Raw genomic sequence first — 25,708 nt, 5'->3', positions numbered from 1 at the left:
CTGTCCATAACTACTAAACCTCCTGTCCTCTATAACCTCCTGTCCTCTATAACCTCCTGTCCTCTATAACCTCCTGTCCTCTATAACCTCCTGTCCTCTATAACCTCCTGTCCTCTATAACCTCCTGTCCTCTATAACCTCCTGTCCTCTATAACTACCCATTACTAAACCTCCTGTCCTCTATAACTACCCATTACTAAACCTCCTGTCCTCTATAACTACCCATTACTAAACCTCCTGTCCTCTATAACCTCCTGTCCTCTATAACCTCCTGTCCTCTATAACCTCCTGTCCTCTATAACCTCCTGTCCTCTATCAAAGTGAAATGTTGCAACCCTATTTAGTAGTCTGTCTGGCTAGCTCTGTAAAACCCCACTCGGGCTCTCCAGCTTCAGGGAAAGCAGACCAAAGTTCCCCCCGAGACGCTAAAGCTGATTCAGAAGGGGTTTTGGTTAAATGCGGAAGACATATTTCAGATGAATGCATTCAGTTGTACAACTGACTAGGTATCTCCATGACAACTGACTAGGTATCTCCATGACAACTGACTAGGTATCCTCCTGTCCTCCGTGTGAAAGTCTGACCTCAGAGCTGAGGTTCCATACCGTATCTCCATGACAACTGACTAGGTATCTCCATGACAACTGACTAGGTATCTCCATGACAACTGACTAGGTATCCTCCTGTCCTCCGTGTGAAAGTCTAACCTCATTGCTGAGGTTCCATACCGTATCTCCATGACAACTGACTAGGTATCTCCATGACAACTGACTAGGTATCCTCCTGTCCTCCGTGTGAAAGCCTAACCTCAGAGCTGAGGTTCCATACCGTATCTCCATGACAACTGACTAGGTATCTCCATGACAACTGACTAGGTATCCTCCTGTCCTCCGTGTGAAAGCCTAACCTCAGAGCTGAGGTTCCATACCGTATCTCCATGACAACTGACTAGGTATCTCCATGACAACTGACTAGGTATCCTCCTGTCCTCCGTGTGAAAGCCTAACCTCAGAGCTGAGGTTCCATACCGTATCTCCATGACAACTGACTAGGTATCTCCATGACAACTGACTAGGTATCCTCCTGTCCTCCATGTAAAAGTCTAACCTCATAGCTGAGGTTCCATACTCTATCTCCATGACAACCATGACAACTGACTAAGTATCTCCCTGACAACCCTGCTATGACCAGGACAATATATATATGTCACAGTCCAAATTAGAAACCATCAATGGGTAACTACGGGTAACCACGTCGGGGTTGTTAACCAACGCAACTGTAACTAGAGGCAACCAACATGACTAACCCACAGCCGGCGGCATTTGGGGTTGCCATGGTAACAGCTGATCATGGTGAATGATCGCGGATGGAAGCTCTTCTGTCAGATGTCTGAACGAGGACAAGGGTTTTTTCTAACACACACACACACACAGGGTTCCTAGAGATCAGGGCCCCTGGGCATGTGATATCTGAGTGAGGGGCCCATGGGGTTCCTAGAGATTAGGGCCCCTGGGCATGTGATATCTGAGTGAGGGGCCCATGGGATTCCTAGAGATTAGGGCCCCTGGGCATGTGATATCTGAGTGAGGGGCCCATGGGGTTCCTAGAGGTTATGGCCCCTGGGCATGTGATATCTGAGTGAGGGGCCCATGGGGTTCCTAGAGGTTATGGCCCCTGGGCATGTGATATCTGAGTGAGGGGCCCATGGGGTTCCTAGAGGTTATGGCCCCTGGGCATGTGATATCTGAGTGAGGGGCCCATGGGGTTCCTAGAGATCAGGGCCCCTGGGCATGTGATATCTGAGTGAGGGGCCCATGGGGTTCCTAGAGATTAGGGCCCCTGGGCATGTGATATCTGAGTGAGGGGCCCATGGGGTTCCTAGAGGTTATGGCCCCTGGGCATGTGATATCTGAGGGAGGGGCCCATGGGGTTCCTAGAGATCAGGGCCCCTGGGCATGTGATATCTGAGGGAGGGGCCCATGGGGTTCCTAGAGGTTATGGCCCCTGGGCATGTGATATCTGAGTGAGGGGCCCATGGGGTTCCTAGAGATCAGGGCCCCTGGGCATGTGATATCTGAGGGAGGGGCCCATGGGGTTCCTAGAGATTATGGCCCCTGGGCATGTGATATCTGAGGGAGGGGCCCATGGGGTTCCTAGAGATCAGGGCCCCTGGGCATGTGATATCTGAGGGAGGGGCCCATGGGGTTCCTAGAGATCAGGGCCCCTGGGCATGTGATATCTGAGGGAGGGGCCCATGGGGTTCCTAGAGGTTATGGCCCCTGGGCATGTGATATCTGAGGGAGGGGCCCATGGGGTTCCTAGAGATTAGGGCCCCTGGGCATGTGATATCTGAGGGAGGGGCCCATGGGGTTCCTAGAGATCAGGGCCCCTGGGCATGTGATATCTGAGGGAGGGGCCCATGGGGTTCCTAGAGGTTATGGCCCCTGGGCATGTGATATCTGAGGGAGGGGCCCATGGGGTTCCTAGAGATCAGGGCCCCTGGGCATGTGATATCTGAGTGAGGGGCCCATGGGGTTCCTAGAGGTTATGGCCCCTGGGCATGTGATATCTGAGGGAGGGGCCCATGGGGTTCCTAGAGATCAGGGCCCCTGGGCATGTGATATCTGAGGGAGGGGCCCATGGGGTTCCTAGAGGTTATGGCCCCTGGGCATGTGATATCTGAGGGAGGGGCCCATGGGGTTCCTAGAGATCAGGGCCCCTGGGCATGTGATATCTGAGGGAGGGGCCCATGGGGTTCCTAGAGATCAGGGCCCCTGGGCATGTGATATCTGAGGGAGGGGCCCATGGGGTTCCTAGAGATCAGGGCCCCTGGGCATGTGATATCTGAGGGAGGGGCCCATGGGGTTCCTAGAGATCAGGGCCCCTGGGCATGTGATATCTGAGGGAGGGGCCCATGGGGTTCCTAGAGATCAGGGCCCCTGGGCATGTGATATCTGAGTGAGGGGCCCATGGGGTTCCTAGAGATCAGGGCCCCTGGGCATGTGATATCTGAGGGAGGGGCCAATTCAGTAATTTGTCCATGATGATTAAACACAAGGTTTAGATAGCTCGACTAACTCACCTAGCGATCTATAAATGTTTTAGCTGACATGGCTAATTGAGTGACTGTCAGAACGAGAGAAACAAACTGCTGATGCACAACAGCATTTAGAAACAGCACCTTGGCGTATTCTACTAATCTAACTCTCAACAGTAAATTGAGACCCCCTGACTGACCTGAAAAACATGAGGGTTTAAGGGCCCTAATAGGCTGTTTAGAAACAGCACCTTGGCGTATTCTACTAATCTAACTCTCAACAGACTGACCTCCTGAAACAGCGTGAGGGTTTAAGGGCCCTAAGAGGCTGTTTAGAAACAGCACCTTGGCGTATTCTACTAATCTAACTCTCAACAGACTGACCTCGTGAAACAACGTGAGGGTTTAAGGGCCCTAAGAGGCTGTTTAGAAACAGCACCTTGGCGTATTCTACTAATCTAACTCTCAACAGACTGACCTCGTGAAACAACGTGAGGGTTTAAGGGCCCTAAGAGGCTGTTTAGAAACAGCACCTTGGCGTATTCTACTAATCTAACTCTCAACAGACTGACCTCCTGAAACAACGTGAGGGTTTAAGGGCCCTAAGAGGCTGTTTAGAAACAGCACCTTGGCGTATTCTACTAATCTAACTCTCAACAGACTGACCTCCTGAAACAACGTGAGGGTTTAAGGGCCCTAAGAGGCTGTTTAGAAACAGCACCTTGGCGTATTCTACTAATCTAACTCTCAACAGACTGACCTCCTGAAACAACGTGAGGGTTTAAGGGCCCTAAGAGGCTGTTTAGAAACAGCACCTTGGCGTATTCTACTAATCTAACTCTCAACAGACTGACCTCCTGAAACAACGTGAGGGTTTAAGGGCCCTAAGAGGCTGTTTAGAAACAGCACCTTGGCGTATTCTACTAATCTAACTCTCAACAGACTGACCTCGTGAAACAACGTGAGGGTTTAAGGGCCCTAAGAGGCTGTTTAGAAACAGCACCTTGGCGTATTCTACTAATCTAACTCTCAACAGAGAGTTAGATTAACTCTGTCTCCCTCTCTGTGTCTCTCTCTGTCTATCTGTGTCTCTCTGTCTCTCTCTCTCTCTCTCTCTCTCTCTGTCTCTCTCTCTCTCTCTCTGTCTCCCTCTCTGTGTCTATCTCTGTCTATCTGTGTCTCTCTGTCTCTCTCTCTCTGTCTCTCTCTCTCTGTCTCTGTCTCTCTCTCTCTGTCTATCTGTGTCTCTCTGTGTCTCTCTCTCTCTCTCTCCCTCTCTCTCCCTCTCTCTGTCTCTCTATCTCTCTCTGGGAACCTTGGATTATATTTTGGGCTGGAGGATACTGGTGCCATGGTAACAAGGTTTGCGATGCGGACCTTCACGGCACAATATAAGCTAACGGCCCCCTGTAGACAGTCAAGCGGTGGCTATAAGACGGGGGTATGTGACAATATAAACATAACCCCCTGTAGACATACAACGGCATATCATGCTATAAAAAAAATGTTAGCTAACTACCGCTAACTACCGCTAGCTAACTACAGCTAACTACCGCTAGCTAACTACAGCTAACTACCGCTAGCTAACTACAGCTAACTACCGCTAGCTAACCACAGCTAACTACCCCTAGATAACTACAGCTAACTACCGCTAGCTAACTACCGCTAACTACCGCTAGCTAACTACCGCTAACTACCGCTAGCTAACTACAGCTAACTACCGCTAGCTAACTACAGCTAACTACCGCTAGCTAACTACTGCTAACTACCGCTAGCTAACTACAGCTAACTACCGGCAGCTAACTACCGCTAACTACCACTAGCTAACTACAGCTAACTAACTACTGCTGGCTAACTACAGCTAGCTAACTACAGCTAACTAACAATAGCTAACTACTGCTAGCTAACTACAGCTAACTACCGCTAGCTAACTACAGCTAACTACCGCTAGCTAACTACCGCTAGCTAACTGCCGCTAACTACCGCTAGCTAACTGCCGCTAACTACCGCTAGCTAACTACAGCTAACTACCGCTAGCTAACTACAGCTATCTACTGCAAGTTAACTGCCAAAATAGGAATAATAACCAACTATCGTACCTATGGTAACTACCACCCTTATTGGAATCTGACTACCTATAAATGCAGTCTCACTTTAAAGGATTATAATCTCATGCATAAGAAGAATTGACTAGGGTTGCAGACTTTCCCAGAATTCCAAAGGGTTTTTTCCCCCAGAAAGTTACTGGAAATGTTGTAACGACTAGAGTTGACCAATCACACAGATTCACTGAGGTCTGGAATATAGGCTAGAGAACATGAGAATGATTCCTAAAACACATCAGATCAGATTTAAACCAAATCAAATGATTCCTAAAACACATCAGATCAGATTTAAACCAAATCAAATGATTCCTAAAACACATCAGATCAGATTTAAACCAAATCAAATGATTCCTAAAACACATCAGATCAGATTTAAACCAAATCAAATGATTCCTAAAACACACCAGATCAGATTTAAACCAAATCAAATGATTCCTAAAACACATCAGATCAGATTTAAACCAAATCAAATGATTCCTAAAACACATCAGATCAGATTTAAACCAAATCAAATGATTCCTGAAACACACCAGATCAGATTTAAACCAAATCAAATGATTCCTAAAACACCAAATTAAACTAGATAAACTCCTCACACCAGCCTCCTCTGACACACACACACACACAGAGTCGGTGTGCGTTATATAGATGCTGGTTTGATGTTGTACCGTGTGAGAGAGAGGGGAGAGAGTGGTAGGAAGTGAGAGTATCAACGTGTGTGTGTGTGTGTGTGTGTGTGTGTAAAGTGTATGTGTATGACTGTCCTCCTCCTCTTCCTCAGTAACAGAGGGATATTCAGGTGCTGTCTAGCAACGCTGGCACAGGGTGATCAAATTAAGACCCTACATCTGTATGAATGTGTTTGTGTGTGAGTGTGCGCGTGTGTGTTGGTTAAGGAGTGTCTGTGTGTGTGTGTGTGTGTGTTGGTTAAGGAGTGTGTGTGTGTGTGTGTGTTGGTTAAGGAGTGTGTGTGTGTGTGTGTTCGTTAAGGAGTGTGTGTGTGTGTGTTGGTTAAGGAGTGTGTGTGTGAGTTGGTTAAGGAGTGTGTGTTGGTTAAGGAGTGTGTGTGTGTGTTGGTTAAGGAGTGTGTGTGTGTGTTGGTTAAGGTGTGTGTGTGTGCGTGTTGGTTAAGGAGTGTGTGTGTGTGTGTGTTGGTTAAGGAGTGTGTGTGTGTGTGTCCTAGCTCTCTGCACCCTCCTCCTCAGTAACAGAGGGGTACTCTGGGTTAACGAAGGAGAACCCCTGGAACTCTTCCTGGTCCAGGTTCATGATGACCTCCTGGTCTGGGGGGTCAGGACGGGGGGTGGCGGGTGAAGAAACGATCAAAGTTCTCTGCCTCGCGCCCGCACTGTGGGGGGGAAGAGGAGAGGAGAGGAGAGGAGAGGGAGAGAGGAGGAGAGGAGAGGGAGAGAGAGGAGAGAGGAGGAGAGAGGAGGGGAGGGAGGAGAGAGAGGAGGAGAGGAGAGGAGAGGAGAGGAGAGGAGAGGAGAGGAGAGGAGAGGAGAGGAGAGGAGAGGAGAGGAGAGGAGAGGAGAGGAGAGGAGAGGAGAGGGGAGGGGAGGGGAGGGGAGAGGAGGAGAGGAGAGGGGTGGGAGAGGAGGAGAGGAGAGGGGTGGGAGAGGAGAGGAGAAGGGGTGGGAGAGGAGGAGAGGAGAGGGAAAGAGGGGAGGAGAGGGGTGGGAGAGGAGGGAAGAGGGGAGGAGAGGAGGAGGAGAGAGGGGTGGGAGAGAAGGGGAGAGGAGGAGAGGAGAGGGAGAGAGGGGGAGGAGAGGGGTGGGAGAGGAGAGAAGAGGGGAGGAGAGGAGAGGAGAGGGGTGGGAGAGAAGGGGAGAGGAGAGGGTGGGAGAGGAGAGGGGGAGAGAAGACCGGTGGGAGAGGATGAGAGGAGAGGGGTGGGAGAGGAGGAGGAGAGGAGGAGGAGAGGGGTGGGAGAGGAGGAGAGGAGAGGGGGAGGATGGAGGAGGAGGAGAGGAGAGGAGTGGAGAGGGGCGAGTTGAGACGCATCCAAGAACAGACAATCAACCAATAGAAAAAGGAGACAGAACCCATGAGAGGAAGAGAAGGGTGGAAGGAGGTAAGGATAGGTGGATGGATGGAGGTAAGGAGAGGTGGATGGATGGAGGTAACGAGAGGTGGATGGATGGATGGAGGTACGGAGAGGTGGATGGATGGAGGTAAGGAGAGGTGGATGGATGGATGGAGGAAAGGAGAGGTGGATGGATGGAGGTAAGGAGAGGTGGATGGATGTAGGTAAGGAGAGGTGGATGGATGGAGGTAAGGAGAGGTGGATGGATGGAGGTAAGGAGAGGTGGATGGATGGAGGTAAGGAGAGGTGGATGGAAGGAGGTAAGGAGAGGTGGATGGAAGGAGGTAAGGAGAGGTGGATGGAGGGAGGTAAGGAGAGGTGGATGGAAGGAGGTAAGGAGAGGTGGCTGGATGGATGATGGAAGGATGGTGAAATGATGCCGGCACCACAGAAGGCAGTAATGATACATACCAACACTCAAAAGTGTGTGTGTGTGTGTGTGTGTGTGTGTGTGTGTGTGTGTGTGTGTTTTACACTGTGAGGAACATGTTATCAGAGACAACAGAGGAGCAGGAAGCTGCTGTAGAATCCACACACACACACACACACACACACACACACACACACACACACACACACGAAGACCCAGCAGAATATAGGACAGCTGTATAAAAAAAAACTCTGCTCAGAAAATCCCTTTAACAGCAGTGCGGCCTCCGGCTACGCACGTATCGAGGCCTGGTCAGGGTTCACCACTGAGTAAGGCCCGTTACCCACGAGGCCGAGCGGCAGCGCAGCAGGGTCAATGGTTGTGTGCCTGCCTGCCTGCCTTTTTGTGTGTGGCTGTGTGGCTGTGTGGCTGTGTGTGTGTGTGTGTGTGTGTGTGTGTGTGTGTGTGTGTGTGTGTGTGTGTGTGTGTGTGTGTGTATGTGTGGCTGTGTGTGTGGCTGTGTGGCTGTGTGGCTGTGTGGCTGTGTGGCTGTGTGGCTGTGTGGCTGTGTGTGTGTGTGTGTGTGTGTGTGTGGCTGTGTGTGTGTGTGTGTGTGTGTGGCTGTGTGTGTGTGTGTGTGTGTGTGGCTGGCTGTGTGTGTGGCTGTGTGTGTGTGTGTGTGTGTGTGTGTGTGTGTGTGTGTGTGTGTGTGTGTGTGTGTGTGTGTGTGTGTGTGTGTGTGTGTGTGTGTGTGTGTGGCTGTGTGTGTGGCTGTGTGTGTGTGTGTGTGTGTGTGTGTGTGTGTGGCTGTGTGGGTGTGGCTGTGTGTGTGTGTGGGCTGTGTGTGGCTGTGTGGCTGTGTGTGTGTGTGTGTGTGTGTGTGTGTGTGTGTGTGTGTGTGTGTGTGTATATCTGTGTGTGTGTGTGTGTGTGTCTGTGTGTGTGTGTCTGTGTGTGTCTGTGTGTGTCTGTGTGTGTGTGAATTGAGGCGAGAGCTTTTCTCTGTCCTCACAGACCGTCCTGTCCACTACCATCAGCATCATAGTTCCTATGGCGACAGCAGGGGCAGAAACACGATGCATGATTACCCATGATGCATGATTACCCACGATGCTGCAGTGAGGAAAGGCTGTACAGGGGGGAACCATTCCAGAGAGAGAGAGAGAGAGAGAGAGGGAGAGAGAGAGAGAGAGAGACAGAGAGAGAGAGAGAGAGAGAGAGAGAGAGAGACAGAGAGAGAGAGAGAGAGAGAGAGAGAGAGAGACAGAGAGAGAGAGAGAGAGAGACAGAGACAGAGACAGAGAGAGAGAGAGAGACAGAGACAGAGAGAGAGAGAGAGAGAGAGGGATTAGAGGGAGATAAAGAGATAGAGGGGGAGGGAGAGAGAGAGAGAGAGAGAGGGATTAGAGGGAGATAAAGAGATAGAGGGGGAGGGAGAGAGAGAGGGGAAGATAGAGAGATAGATGGGGAGAGAGACAGGAAGATAGAGAGATAGAGGGGGAGGAAGAGAGGGGAGTTTTGTTCCTGCTGTATTTCCTAAGTGTAGTTTTGTTCCTGATGTATTTCCTAAGTGTCATTATGTTCCTGCTGTATTTCCTAAGTGTCATTATGTTCCTGCTGTATTTCCTGGGTGTCATTATGTTCCTGCTGTATTTCCTAAGTGTCATTATGTTCCTGCTGTATTTCCTGGGTGTCATTATGTTCCTGCTGTATTTCCTGGGTGTCATTATGTTCCTGCTGTATTTCCTGGCTATAGTTTTGTTCCTGCTGTATTTCCTGGGTGTCATTATGTTCCTGCTGTATTTCCTGGGTGTCATTATGTTCCTGCTGTATTTCCTAAGTGTCATTATGTTCCTGCGGTATTTCCTGGGTGTCATTATGTTCCTGCTGTATTTCCTAAGTGTCATTATGTTCCTGCTGTATTTCCTGGGTGTCATTATGTTCCTGCTGTATTTCCTAAGTGTAGTTTAGTTCCTGCTGTATTTCCTAAGTGTAGTTTTGTTCCTGCTGTATTTCCAAAGTGTAATTTTGTTCCTGCTGTATTTCCTAAGTGTAGTTTTGTTCCTGCTGTATTTCCTGGGTGTAGTTTTGTTCCTGCTGTATGTCCTGGGAGTCATTATGTTCCTGCTGTATTTCCTAAGTGTCATTATGTTCCTGCTGTATTTCCTAAGTGTCATTATGTTCCTGCTGTATTTCCTAAGTGTCATTTTGTTCCTGCTGTATTTCCTAAGTGTCATTTTGTTCCTGCTGTATTTCCTAAGTGTCATTATGTTCCTGCTGTATTTCCTAAGTGTCATTATGTTCCTGCTGTATTTCCTGGGTGTCATTATGTTCCTGCTGCATTTCCTGGGTGTAGTTTTGTTCCTGCTGTATTTCCTGGGTGTCATTATGTTCCTGCTGTATTTCCTAAGTGTAGTTTAGTTCCTGCTGTATTTCCTAAGTGTAGTTTTGTTCCTGCTGTATTTCCAAAGTGTAATTTTGTTCCTGCTGTATTTCCTAAGTGTAGTTTTGTTCCTGCTGTATTTCCTGGGTGTAGTTTTGTTCCTGCTGTATGTCCTGGGAGTCATTATGTTCCTGCTGTATTTCCTAAGTGTCATTATGTTCCTGCTGTATTTCCTAAGTGTCATTATGTTCCTGCTGTATTTCCTAAGTGTCATTTTGTTCCTGCTGTATTTCCTAAGTGTCATTTTGTTCCTGCTGTATTTCCTAAGTGTCATTATGTTCCTGCTGTATTTCCTGGTGTCATTATGTTCCTGCTGTATTTCCTAAGTGTCATTATGTTCCTGCTGCATTTCCTGGGTGTAGTTTTGTTCCTGCTGTATTTCCTGGGTGTCATTATGTTCCTGCTGTATTTCCTAAGTGTAGTTTAGTTCCTGCTGTATTTCCTAAGTGTAGTTTTGTTCCTGCTGTATTTCCTGGGTGTATTTTGTTCCTGCTGTATTTCCTAAGTGTGTAGTTTTGTTCCTGCTGTATTTCCTGGGTGTAGTTTTGTTCCTGCTGTATGTCCTGGGAGTCATTATGTTCCTGCTGTATTTCCTAAGTGTCATTATGTTCCTGCTGTATTTCCTAAGTGTCATTATGTTCCTGCTGTATTTCCTAAGTGTCATTTTGTTCCTGCTGTATTTCCTAAGTGTCATTTTGTTCCTGCTGTATTTCCTAAGTGTCATTATGTTCCTGCTGTATTTCCTAAGTGTCATTATGTTCCTGCTGTATTTCCTAAGTGTCATTATGTTCCTGCTATATTTCCTGGGTGTCATTATGTTCCTGCTGTGTTTCCTAAGTGTCATTATGTTCCTCCTGTATTTCCTAAGTGTCATTATGTTCCTGCTGTATGTCCTGGGTGTAGTTTTGTTCCTGCTGTATTTCCTGGGTGTCATTATGTTCCTAAGTGTAGTTTTGTTCCTGCTGTATTTCCTGGGTGTCATTATGTTCCTGCTGTATTTCCTGGGTGTCATTATGTTCCTGCTGTATTTCCTGGCTATAGTTTTGTTCCTGCTGTATTTCCTGGGTGTAGTTTTGTTCCTGCTGTATTTCCTAAGTGTCATTATGTTCCTGCTGTATTTCCTGGGTGTCATTATGTTCCTGCTGTATTTCCTAAGTGTAGTTATGTTCCTGCTGTATTTCCTAAGTGTCATTATGTTCCTGCTGTATTTCCTAAGTGTAGTTTTGTTCCTGCTGTATTTCCTAAGTGTAGTTTTGTTCCTGCTGTATTTCCTAAGTGTAGTTTTGTTCCTGCTGTATTTCCTGGGTGTAGTTTTGTTCCTGCTGTATGTCCTGGGAGTCATTATGTTCCTGCTGTATTTCCTAAGTGTCATTATATTCCTGCTGTATTTCCTAAGTGTCATTATGTTCCTGCTTTATTTCCTAAGTGTAGTTTTGTTCCTGCTGTATTTCCTAAGTGTAGTTTTGTTCCTGCTGTATTTCCTGGGTGTCATTATGTTCCTGCTGTATTTCCTAAGTGTAGTTTTGTTCCTGCTGTATTTCCTAAGTGTCATTATGTTCCTGCTGTATTTCCTAAGTGTCATTATGTTCCTGCTGTATTTCCTAAGTGTCATTATGTTCCTGCTGTATTTCCTAAGTGTCATTATGTTCCTGCTATATTTCCTGGGTGTCATTATGTTCCTGCTGTGTTTCCTAAGTGTCATTATGTTCCTCCTGTATTTCCTAAGTGTCATTATGTTCCTGCTGTATGTCCTGGGTGTAGTTTTGTTCCTGCTGTATTTCCTGGGTGTCATTATGTTCCTAAGTGTAGTTTTGTTCCTGCTGTATTTCCTGGGTGTCATTATGTTCCTGCTGTATTTCCTGGGTGTCATTATGTTCCTGCTGTATTTCCTGGCTATAGTTTTGTTCCTGCTGTATTTCCTGGCTGTAGTTTTGTTCCTGCTGTATTTCCTAAGTGTCATTATGTTCCTGCTGTATTTCCTGGGTGTCATTATGTTCCTGCTGTATTTCCTAAGTGTAGTTATGTTCCTGCTGTATTTCCTAAGTGTCATTATGTTCCTGCTGTATTTCCTAAGTGTAGTTTTGTTCCTGCTGTATTTCCTACGTGTAGTTTTGTTCCTGCTGTATTTCCTGGGTGTAGTTTTGTTCCTGCTGTATGTCCTGGGAGTCATTATGTTCCTGCTGTATTTCCTAAGTGTCATTATATTCCTGCTGTATTTCCTAAGTGTCATTATGTTCCTGCTGTATTTCCTAAGTGTAGTTTTGTTCCTGCTGTATTTCCTGGGTGTCATTATGTTCCTGCTGTATTTCCTAAGTGTAGTTTTGTTCCTGCTGTATTTCCTAAGTGTCATTATGTTCCTGCTGTATTTCCTAAGTGTCATTATGTTCCTGCTGTATTTCCTAAGTGTCATTATGTTCCTGCTGTATTTCCTAAGTGTAGTTTGTTAAGTAATTGTAAGATGCTTCTTTTAGTAAAAGATACCTTGGTCTCAATAGGACTCCTAAGTTTAAAAAATAAAGGTGAACTCTCTCTCCCTCTCTTTGTCGGTCTATTTCGCTCTCTCAGCAGGTAGCACAACTAAACAACAGGAGGTCTGACGTCTCTGACAGCTACAACAGAGGGAGAGAGAGAGGGAAAGGGAGAAGGAGATAAAGATGGAGAGAGAGAGAGAGAGAAAGAGAGATAGAAAAAGAGAGAAAGGGAGAGAAAGGGAGAGAGAGAGAGAGAGAGCGAGAGAGAGAGAGAGAGAGAGAGAGAGAGAGGGGGAAGAAGGACTGGACTCATTAAGGCTCTGTTCTGACAGATCCTGCCTTCCAACCTTTTGATGGAAAAACAAGGTGGAGCTGATACACACACTGGCCACACCAGTAAACAACAACAAGGTGGAGCTGATACACACGCTGGTCACACCAGTAAACAACAACAACAACAACAACAAGGTGGAACTGATACACACGCTGGTCACACCAGTAAACAACAACAACAACAAGGTGGAACTGATACACACACTGGTCACACCAGTAAACAACAACAACAACAAGGTGGTACTGATACACACGCTGGTCACACCAGTAAACAACAACAACAACAAGGTGGAACTGATACACACACTGGTCACACCAGTAAACAACAACAACAACAAGGTGGTACTGATACACACGCTGGTCACACCAGTAAACAACAACAACAACAAGGTGGAACTGATACACACACTGGTCACACCAGTAAACAACAACAACAACAAGGTGGTACTGATACACACGCTGGTCACACCAGTAAACAACAACAACAACAAGGTGGAACTGATACACACTCTGGTCACACCAGTAAACAACAACAACAACAAGGTGGTACTGATACACACGCTGGCCACACCAGTAAACAACAACAACAACAACAACAAGGTGGAGCTGATACACACGCTGGTCACACCAGTAAACAACAACAACAACAACAACAACGTGGAACTGATACACACGCTGGTCACACCAGTAAACAACAACAAGGTGGAACTGATACACACGCTGGTCACACCAGTAAACAACAACAAGGTGGAACTGATACACACGCTGGTCACACCAGTAAACAACAACAACAAGGTGGAACTGATACACACACTGGTCACACCAGTAAACAACAACAACAACAACGTGGAACTGATACACACGCTGGTCACACCAGTAAACAACAACAAGGTGGAACTGATACACACGCTGGTCACACCAGTAAACAACAATAACAAGGTGGAACTGATACACACACTGGTCACACCAGTAAACAACAACAACAACAACAACAACGTGGAACTGATACACACGCTGGTCACACCAGTAAACAACAACAAGGTGGAACTGATACACACGCTGGTCACACCAGTAAACAACAACAAGGTGGAACTGATACACACGCTGGTCACACCAGTAAACAACAACAACAACAAGGTGGAACTGATACACACGCTGGTCACACCAGTAAACAACAACAACAACAACAACAAGGTGGAACTGATACACACGCTGGTCACACCAGTAAACAACAACAACAACAACAACAAGGTGGAACTGATACACACGCTGGTCACACCAGTAAACAACAACAACAAGGTGGAACTGATACACACGCTGGTCACACCAGTAAACAACAACAACAACAAGGTGGAACTGATACACACGCTGGTCACACCAGTAAACAACAACAACAACAAGGTGGAGCTGATACACATGCTGGTCACACCAGTAAACAACAACAACAACAAGGTGGAACTGATACACACGCTGGTCACACCAGTAAACAACAACAAGGTGGAACTGATACACACGCTGGTCACACCAGTAAACAACATCAACAACAACAACAACAACGTGGAACTGATACACACGCTGGTCACACCAGTAAACAACAACAAGGTGGAACTGATACACACGCTGGTCACACCAGTAAACAACAACAAGGTGGAACTGATACACACGCTGGTCACACCAGTAAACAACAACAAGGTGGAACTGATACACACGCTGGTCACACCAGTAAACAACAACAACATCAAGGTGGAACTGATACACACGCTGGTCACACCAGTAAACAACAACAACAACAAGGTGGAACTGATACACACGCTGGTCACACCAGTAAACAACAACAACAACAACAACAAGGTGGAACTGATACACACGCTGGTCACACCAGTAAACAACAACAACAACAACAACAAGGTGGAACTGATACACACGCTGGTCACACCAGTAAACAACAACAACAAGGTGGAACTGATACACACGCTGGTCACACCAGTAAACAACAACAACAACAAGGTGGAACTGATACACACGCTGGTCACACCAGTAAACAACAACAACAACAACAACAAGGTGGAACTGATACACACGCTGGTCACACCAGTAAACAACAACAACAAGGTGGAACTGATACACACGCTGGTCACACCAGTAAACAACAACAAGGTGGAACTGATACACAAGCTGGTCACACCAGTAAACAACAACAAGGTGGAACTGATACACACACTGGTCACACCAGTAAACAACAACAACAACAACAAGGTGGAACTGATACACACGCTGGTCACACCAGTAAACAACAACAACAACAACAACAACAAGGTGGAACTGATACACACGCTGGTCACACCAGTAAACAACAACAACAACAACAACAACAAGGTGGAACTGATACACACGCTGGTCACACCAGTAAACAACAACAACAACAACAACAACAACAACAACAAGGTGGAGCTGATACACACGCTGGTCACACCAGTCAACAACAACTAGGTGGAACTGATACACACGCTGGTCACACCAGTAAACAACAACAACAACAACAAGGTGGAACTGATACACACGCTGGTCACACCAGTAAACAACAACAAGGTGGAACTGATACACGCGCTGGTCACACCAGTAAACAACAACAACAACAACAACAACCAGGTGGAACTGATACACACGCTGGTCACACCAGTAAACAACAACAAGGTGGAACTGATACACACACTGGTCACACCAATAAACAACAACAACAACAACAACAACAACAACAACAAGGTGGAACTGATACACACACGCTGGTCACACCAGTAAACAACAACAACAAGGTGGAACTGATACACACGCTGGTCACACCAGTAAACAACAACAACAAGGTGGAACTGATACACACGCTGGTCACACCAGTAAACAACAACAACAACAAGGTGGAACTGATACACACGCTGGTCACACCAGTAAACAACAACAACAACAACAACAACAACAACAACTGATACACACGCTGGTCACACCAGTCAACAACAACAAGGTGGAACTGATACACACGCTGGTCACACCAGTAAACAACAACAACAACAACAAGGTGGAACTGATACACACGCTGGTCACACCAGTAAACAACAACAAGGTGGAACTGATACACACGCTGGTCACACCAGTAAACAACAACAACAACAAGGTGGTACTGATACACACGCTGGTCACACCAGTAAACAACAACAACAACAAGGTGGAACTGATACACACGCTGGTCACACCAGTAAACAACAACAAGGTGGAACTGATACACACGCTGGTCACACCAGTAAACAACAACAACAACAAGGTGGAACTGATACACACGCTGGTCACACCAGTAAACAACAACAAGGTGGTACTGATACACACGCTGGTCACACCAGTAAACAACAACAACAACAAGGTGGAACTGATACACACGCTGGTCACACCAGTAAACAACAACAAGGTGGAACTGATACACACGCTGGTCACACCAGTAAACAACAACAACAACAAGGTGGTACTGATACACACGCTGGTCACACCAGTAAACAACAACAACAACAAGGTGGAACTGATACACACGCTGGTCACACCAGTAAACAACAACAAGGTGGAACTGATACACACGCTGGTCACACCAGTAAACAACAACAACAACAAGGTGGAACTGATACACACGCTGGTCACACCAGTAAACAACAACAAGGTGGTACTGATACACACGCTGGTCACACCAGTAAACAACAACAAGGTGGAACTGATACACACGCTGGTCACACCAGTAAACAACAACAACAACAAGGTGGAACTGATACAAACGCTGGTCATACCAGTAAACAACAAACAAGGTGGTACTGATACACACGCTGGTCACACCAGTAAACAACAACAAGGTGGAACTGATACACACGCTGGTCACACCAGTAAACAACAACAACAACAAGGTGGAACTGATACACACGCTGGTCTCACCAGTAAACAACAACAACAACAACAACAACAAGGTGGAACTGATACACACGCTGGTCATACCAGTAAAGAACAACAACAACAAGGTGGAACTGATACACACGCTGGTCTCACCAGTAAACAACAACAACAACAACAACAACAAGGTGGAACTGATACACACGCTGGTCACACCAGTAAACAACAACAACAACAACAACAAGGTGGAACTGATACACACGCTGGTCACACCAGTAAACAACAACAACAACAACAACAAGGTGGAACTGATACACACGCTGGTCACACCAGTAAACAACAACAACAACAACAACAAGGTGGAACTGATACACACGCTGGTCACACCAGTAAACTGCAGTTCTCCATGAACATTCCTTTCACTCATACGTTCGCAATAACCATCACCATCATCATCACTACCAACATCATCACCATCCTCACCATCACCATCATCATCACTACCATCATCATCACCATCCTCACCATCACCATCATCATCACTACCATCATCATCACCACCACCACCACCACCACCACCACCACCATCATCATCATCATCACCACCACCACCACCACCACCATCATCATCATCATCATCACCATCACCACCATCATCACTACCATCATCATCACCATCCTCACCATCACCATCACCATCATCATCACTACCATCATCATCACCATCCTCACCATCACCATCATCATCACCATCCTCACCACCACCACCATCATCATCAACATCACCAACATCACCATCATCACCATCATCACCAACATCACCATCACCACAATCACCATCATCACCAACATCACCATCATCACCACCACCATCATCATCATCACCATCACCATCATCATCATCACCACCATCACCACCACCATCACCACCATCATCACCACCATCACCATCATCACCATCACCACCATCATCACTACCATCATCATCACCATCATCATCACCATCATCATCATCACCATCACCATCATTACCATCATCATCATCACCACCACCATCACCATCATCATCACCATCATCATCACCACCACCATCATCACCAACATCACCATCATCACCACCACCATCATCACCATCACCATCATCATCATCACCACCATCACCACCACCATCATCACCATCACCATCATCATCATCACCATCATTACCATCATCATCATCACCACCACCATCACCATCATCACCATCATCATCACCATCATCATCACCACCACCACCATCCTCACCATCATCATCATCACCACCACCACCACCATCATCATCGTTAGAGGCTCCATAGAGAGAGACAGGGGGGGGCGGGAGACTCACAGCTTTGGGTTTGAATGGCGGTTGTACTTCCTTGTTCTCCAATTTGTCCCAGTCCATATAGCGGAAGAACCCGTGGTCCCTGATGTCTCGCTCCCCCTCCGGACCACAGCCGAGACGCTTCCCAGGGTGCTTGGTCATCAACTAGGAACAGGGAGGAGGTTAGAGGTTAGAGGCTCCATAGAGACAGGGAGGGGGTTAGAGGTTCCATAGAGAAAGGGAGGGGGTTAGATGTTAGAGGCTCCATAGAGACAGGGAGGGGGTTAGAGGTTAGAGGCTCCATAGAGACAGGGAGGATGTTAGAGGTTAGAGGCTCCATAGGGACAGGGAGGAGGTTAGAGGCTCCATAGAGACAGGGAGGGGTTAGAGGTTCCATAGAGAAAGGGTGGGGTTAGAGGCTCCATAGAGACAGGGAGGGGGTTAGAGGCTCCATAGAGACAGGGAGGGGTTAGAGGCTCCATAGGGACAGGGAGGGGGTTAGAGGCTCCATAGAGACAGGGAGGGGTTAGAGGTTAGAGGCTCCATAGAGACAGGGAGGGGTTAGAGGTTAGAGGCTCCATAGAGACAGGGAGGGGGTTACATAGAGACAGGGAGGGGTTAGAGGTTAGAGGCTCCATAGAGACAGGGAGGGGTTAGAGGTTAGAGGCTCCATAGAGACAGGGAGGGGGTTAGAGGCTCCAGAGGGACAGGGAGGGGGTTAGAGGCTCCATAGAGAAAGGGAGGGGGTTACATAGAGACAGGGAGGGGTTAGAGGTTAGAGGCTCCATAGAGACAGGGAGGGGGTTAGAGGCTCCATAAGGACAGGGAGGGGTTAGAGGCTCCATAGAGACAGGGAGGGGATTAGAGGTTAGAGGCTCCATAGAGACAGGGAGGGGGTTAGAGGTTAGAGGCTCCATAGAGACAGGGGGGGGTTAGAGGTTAGAGGCTCCATAGGGACAGGGAGGGGGTTAGAGGCTCCATAGGGACAGGGAGGGGGTTTAGAGGCTCCATAGAGAAAGGGAGGGGGTTAGAGGTTAGAGGCTCCATAGAGAAAGGGAGGGGGTTAGAGGCTCCATAGAGACAGGGGGGGAGTTAGAGGTTAGAAGTTAGGGGGGACAGAGATGGAGAGAATACACAGTACTTTACATAGAACCAGATAACACAGTACTTTACATAGAACCAGATAACACAGTACTTTACATAGAACCGGATAACACAGTACTTTACATAGAACCAGATGGACAGATAACACAGTACCTTACATAGAACCAGATAACACTGTACTTTACATAGAACCAGATGGACAGATAACACAGTACTTTACATAGAACCAGATAACACAGTACTTTACATAGAACCAGATAACACAATACTTTACATAGAACCAGATAACACAGTACTTTACATAGAACCATATAACACAGTACTTTACATAGAACCAGATAACACAATACTTTGCATAGAACCAGATGGACAGATAACACAGTACTTTACATAGAACCAGATGGACAGATAACACAGTACTTTACATAGAACCAGATAACACAGTACTTTACATAGAACCAGATGGACAGATAACACAGTACTTTACATAGAACCAGATAACACAATACTTTACATAGAACCAGATAACACAGTACTTTACATAGAACCAGATAACACAGGACTTTACATAGAACCAGATAACACAGTACTTTACATAGAACCAGATAACACAGTACTTTACATAGAACCAGATGGACAGATAACACAGTACTTTACATAGAACCAGATAACACAATACTTTACATAGAACCAGATGGACAGATAACACAGTACTTTACATAGAACCAGATGGACAGATAACACAGTACTTTACATAGAACCAGATAACACAGTACTTTACATAGAACCAGATGGACAGATAACACAGTACTTTACATAGAACCAGATAACACAATACTTTACATAGAACCAGATAACACAGTACTTTACATAGAACCAGATAACACAGGACTTTACATAGAACCAGATAACACAGTACTTTACATAGAACCAGATAACACAGTACTTTACATAGAACCAGATACCACAATACTTTACATAGAACCAGATGGACAGATAACACAATACTTTACATAGAACCAGATGGACAGATAACACAATACTTTACATAGAACCAGATGGACAGATAACACAGTACTTTACATAGAACCAGATAACACAGTACTTTACATAGAACCAGATGGACAGATAACACAGTACTTTACATAGAACCAGATAACACAGTACTTTACATAGAACCAGATGGACAGATAACACAGTACTTTACATAGAACCAGATGGACAGATAACACAGTACTTTACATAGAACCAGATAACACAGTACTTTACATAGAACCAGATAACACAATACTTTACATAGAACCAGATAACACAGTACTTTACATAGAACCAGATAACACAGTACTTTACATAGAACCAGATAACACAGTACTTTACATAGAACCAGATAACACAGTACTTTACATAGAACCAGATAACACAGTACTTTACATAGAACCAGATAACACAGTACTTTACATAGAACCAGATAACACAGTACTTTACATAGAACCAGATGGACAGATAACACAGTACTTTACATAGAACCAGATGGACAGATAACACAGTACTTTACATAGAACCAGATGGACAGATAACACAGTACTTTACATAGAACCAGATAACACAGTACTTTACATAGAACCAGATGGACAGATAACACAGTACTTTACATAGAACCAGATGGACAGATAACACAGTACTTTACATAGAACCAGATAACACAGTACTTTACATAGAACCAGATAACACAGTACTTTACATAGAACCAGATGGACAGATAACACAGTACTTTACATAGAACCAGATAACACAGTACTTTACATAGAACCAGATAACACAGTACTTTACATAGAACCAGATAACACAGTACTTTACATAGAACCAGATAACACAGTACTTTACATAGAACCAGATAACACAGTACTTTACATAGAACCAGATGGACAGATAACACAGTACTTTACATAGAACCAGATAACACAGTACTTTACATAGAACCAGATAACACAGTACTTTACATAGAACCAGATAACACAGTACTTTACATAGAACCAGATAACACAGTACTTTACATAGAACCAGATAACACAGTACTTTACATAGAACCAGATAACACAGTACTTTACATAGAACCAGATAACACAGTACTTTACATAGAACCAGATGGACAGATAACACAGTACTTTACATAGAACCAGATGGACAGATAACACAGTACTTTACATAGAACCAGATGGACAGATAACACAGTACTTTACATAGAACCAGATGGACAGATAACACAGTACTTTACATAGAACCAGATAACACAGTACTTTACATAGAACCAGATAACACAGTACTTTACATAGAACCAGATAACACAGTACTTTACATAGAACCAGATGGACAGATAACACAGTACTTTACATAGAACCAGATGGACAGATAACACAGTACTTTACATAGAACCAGATGGACAGATAACACAGTAATTTACATAGAACCAGATGGACAGATAACACAGTACTTTACATAGAACCAGATGGACAGATAACACAGTACTTTACATAGAACCAGATGGACAGATAACACAATACTTTAATTAGAACCAGATGGACAGGCAGATGTGTGTGTTCTGTAATTTACTGAGATAGGAGGGATAGAGGGAGATAGGAGGGATAGAGGGAGTTAGGGGAGAGAGAAGTGAGATAGGAGTTAGAGGGGAGTTAGTGGGGAGAGAGGAGATAGGAGGGATAGATGGAGTTAGGGGGAGAGTGAGATAGGAGTTAGAGGGAGAGAGGGAGATAGGATGAGGGAGAAGGAGATAGGGGGAGCTAGGAGGAGAGAGAGAGAGGGAGGGGAGGGAAATAAGGGGAGAGAGAGGGAGATAGGGGAGAGGGAGGAGTTTAGGGGAGGGGAGAGGAGGAGAGTGGTAGAAGGGTAGGGGAGAGGAGGAGAGAGAGGAGAGGAGAAGAGAGGGAGAGGAGAGGGAGAGAGAAGAGGAGAGGAGAAGAGAGAGAGGGAGAGGGAGAGGAGAGAGGAGGAGAGGAGAAGAGAGAGGAGAGGAGAGGGAGGGAGAGAAGAGGAGAGGAGAAGAGAGAGGGAGAGGAGAGGAGGGAGAGGGGAGAGGAGAGGAGAGGAGAGGAGAGGAGAGGAGAGGGGAGAGGAGAGGAGAGGGAGGGAGAGGAGAGGAGAGGAGAGGGGAGAGGAGAGGAGAGGAGAGGAGAGGAGAGGAGAGGAGAGGAGAGGAGAGGAGAGGAGAGGAGAGGAGAGAAGAGAGGGAAGATAGCATCACGTCTGGCTGGCGCTAAACCTCTCTGACATTTCCTCCCCTTTATGTTCTGAGAGCCCCCACTGGATTATCAATGGAATGAGGGCTTCTATTTTATATCCTCTTCAATCCCCCTGTGACTGTGTGTGTGTGTGTGTGTGTGTGTGTGTGTGTGTGTGTGTGTGTGTGTGTGTGTGTGTGTGTGTGTGTGTGTGTGTGTGTGTGTGTGTGTGATGGAAGTGGGTACTGAAGGGTAACGGTCGAGGACGAGACTGAGGTTTGATTGAGAGGGATGGACTCTGCTTTGCTGGATAACTGAGCTGTGTGTGTGTGTGTGTGTGTGTGTGTGTGTGTGTGTGTGTGTGTGTGTGTGTGTGTTTAGAGGATGCATAAGCAGAGTATAAGGACGACTGACAGAGAAAAGCTCCTCTTCAGAACGAACACTGCAGAAGGACAGAGGAGAGGAGACATACTGCATTTCATTATCCAACCTCCTCCCCCTCATTTCCTCCCCTCTCTCCCTCCCCAACCTCCCCCCTCCTCTCCTCTCCCTCCCTCCCTCCCCAACATTACTCCCCTCTCTCTCTCCCCAACCTCCTCCCCCTCATTTCCTCCTCTCCTCTCCCTCCCCAACCTCCTCCCCCTCTCTTTCCTCTCCTCTCCCTCCCCAACCTCCTCCCCTCTCTTTCCTCCTCCTCTCCCTCCCCAACCACCTCCTCCCTCTCTTTCCTCCCCTCTCTCCTCCCAACCTCCTCCCCCTCTCTTTCCTCCCCTCTCTCCCTCCCAACCACCCAACCTCCTCCCCCTCTCTTTCCTCCCCTCTCTCCCTCCCAACCTCCTCCCCCTCTCTTCCTCCCCTCTCTCCTCCCAACCTCCTCCCCCTCTCTTTCCTCCCCTCTCTCCCTCCCAACCTCCTCCCCCTCTCTTTCCTCCCCCTCTCTCCCTCCCAACCTCCTCCCCCCTCTCTTTCCTCCCCTCTCTCCCTCCCAACCTCCTCCCCCTCTCTTTCCTCCCCTCTCCCCCTCCCAACCTCCTCCCCCTCTCTTTCCTCCCCTCTCTCCCTCCCAACCTCCTCCCCCTCTCTTTCCTCCTTTCTCCCCCCCTCCTCTCCTCTCTCTCTCTCCAAATGGCAGTGAAACGGAAGACAAACAATCAATTAAGTTATTAGGAGGTGTGTTTTCCCCCTCACCCCTTTGCAGATGGCAACAGCCTCCTTGGACATAGACTTGGGGTAGGAGACGTGATGCTCCATGATGGACTGGAACAACTCATCCTCGTCCTCACCGTCAAAGGGAGGCTAGGACAGAGGGAAGAGGGGAGGACAGGACAGAGGGGAGGACAGGACAGAGGGAGGAGGGGAGGACAGGACAGAGGGAGGAGGGGAGAACAGGACAGAGGGAGGAGGTGAGGACAGGACAGAGGGAGGAGGAGAGGACAAGACAGAGGGAGGAGGACAGTACAGGACAGGGGGAGGAGGGGATTGGTTAATATCCACAGTAAATGTTAACATATGTGCACACACACACACACACACACCTACCTGTCCAGCCAGCATCTCATACAGCAGAACTCCAAAGGCCCACCAGTCCACTGACTTCCCATAGGGCTGGTACGCAATGATCTGGAGGTGAGGAGAGGAGAGGAGAGGAGAGGAGAGGGGAGGAGAGGAGAGGGGAGAGGAGAGGAGAGGAGAGGAGAGGAGAGGAGAGGAGAGGAGAGGAGAGGAGAGGAGAGGAGAGGAGAGGAGAGGGAGAGGAGAACAGATTAGAAGAGAGTACGATAGAATAGAATTTAGTAGAATAGAGTAGAATATAAAAGAATAGAAGAGAGCAGAATAGAGTAGAAGATATTATAGTATAATAGAATAGAGTAGAATGAAATAGAGTAAAGTAGAATAGAGTAGAGTGGAATAGAGTAGAGTATAATATAGAGTAGTATAAAGTAGAATACAATATAGTCGAGAATAATATAATAAAATAGAGTAGAGTGGAACAGAGTAGAGTAGAATATAGAGTAGAATAGAGTAGAATATAGTAGAATAGAGTAGAGTGGAATTGAGTAAAGTATAATATAGAGTAGAATAGAGTAGAATATAGTAGAATAGAGTAGAGTGAAATTGAGTAAAGTATAATATAGAGTAGAATAAAATAGAGTAGAATAGAGTGGAATAGAGTAGAATAGAGTAGAGTGGAATAGAGTAAAGTATAATATAGAGTAGAATAGAGTAGAATATAGTAGAATAGAGTAGAGTGGAATTGAGTAAAGTATAATATAGAGTAGAATAAAGTAGAATAAAATAGAGTAGAGTACAATAGAGTAGAATAGAGTAGAATAGAGTAGAGTGGAATAGAGTAAAGTATAATATAGAGTAGAATAGAGTAGAATATAGTAGAGTGGAATTGAGTAAAGTATAATATAGAGTAGAATAGAGTAGAATAAAATAGAGTAGAGTACAATAGAGTAGAATAGAGTAGAATAGAGTAGAGTGGAATAGAGTAAAGTATAATATAGAGTAGAATATAGTAGAGTGGAATTGAGTAAAGTATAATATAGAGTAGAATAGAGTAGAATAAAATAGAGTAGAGTACAATAGAGTAGAATATAGTAGAATAGAGTAGAGTGGAATAGAGTAAAGTATAATATAGAGTAGAATAGAGTAGAGTATAGTACAATAGAGCAGAGTGGAATAGAGTAAAGTATAATATAGAGTAGAATAGAGTAGAATATAGTAGAATAGAGTAGAGTGGAATAGAGTAAAGTATAATATAGAGTAGAATAGAGTAGAGTATAGTACAATAGAGCAGAGTGGAATAGAGTAAAGTATAATATAGAGTAGAATAGAGTAGAATATAGTAGAATAGAATATAGTAGAATAGAGTAGAGTGGAATAGAGTAGAGTATAATATAGAGTAGAATAAAGAAGGATAGAGTAGAATGGAACATAGTAAAGTAGAATATAGAGTAGAATAGAGAAGAATAAAATAGAGTAGAATATAGTAGAGTGGAATAGAGTAGAATAGAGTAGGATAGAGTAGAATGGAACAGAGTAGAGTAGAATATAGAGTAGAATAGAGAAGAATAAAATAGAGTAGAATATAGTAGAGTGGAATAGAGTAAAGTATAATATAGAGTAAAATAGAGTAGAATAAAATAGAGTAGAGTATAATAGAGTAGAATATAGAGTATAATAGAGTACAGTATAGAGTATAATATAATAAAATAATAGCATATAATAGAATAAAGTATAATAGAGAAGAATATAAT

At 45.7% G+C, this 25,708-nt stretch overlaps 1 pseudogene; it reads right to left on the bottom strand.

Moving 5' to 3' along the window:
* Nucleotides 1–6,170: 6,170 nt before the first annotated feature.
* The window catches only part of LOC135564961 (protein kinase C beta type-like), a 305,495-nt pseudogene continuing 285,957 nt past the window's right edge, over nucleotides 6,171–25,708 (bottom strand).

Source organism: Oncorhynchus nerka, linkage group LG26, assembly GCF_034236695.1.
Source record: "Oncorhynchus nerka isolate Pitt River linkage group LG26, Oner_Uvic_2.0, whole genome shotgun sequence".
NCBI lineage: Eukaryota > Metazoa > Chordata > Actinopteri > Salmoniformes > Salmonidae > Oncorhynchus > Oncorhynchus nerka.
The sequence above is the reverse complement of the archived record's forward strand: the minus strand, read 5'-3'. Positions and strand labels throughout refer to the sequence as shown.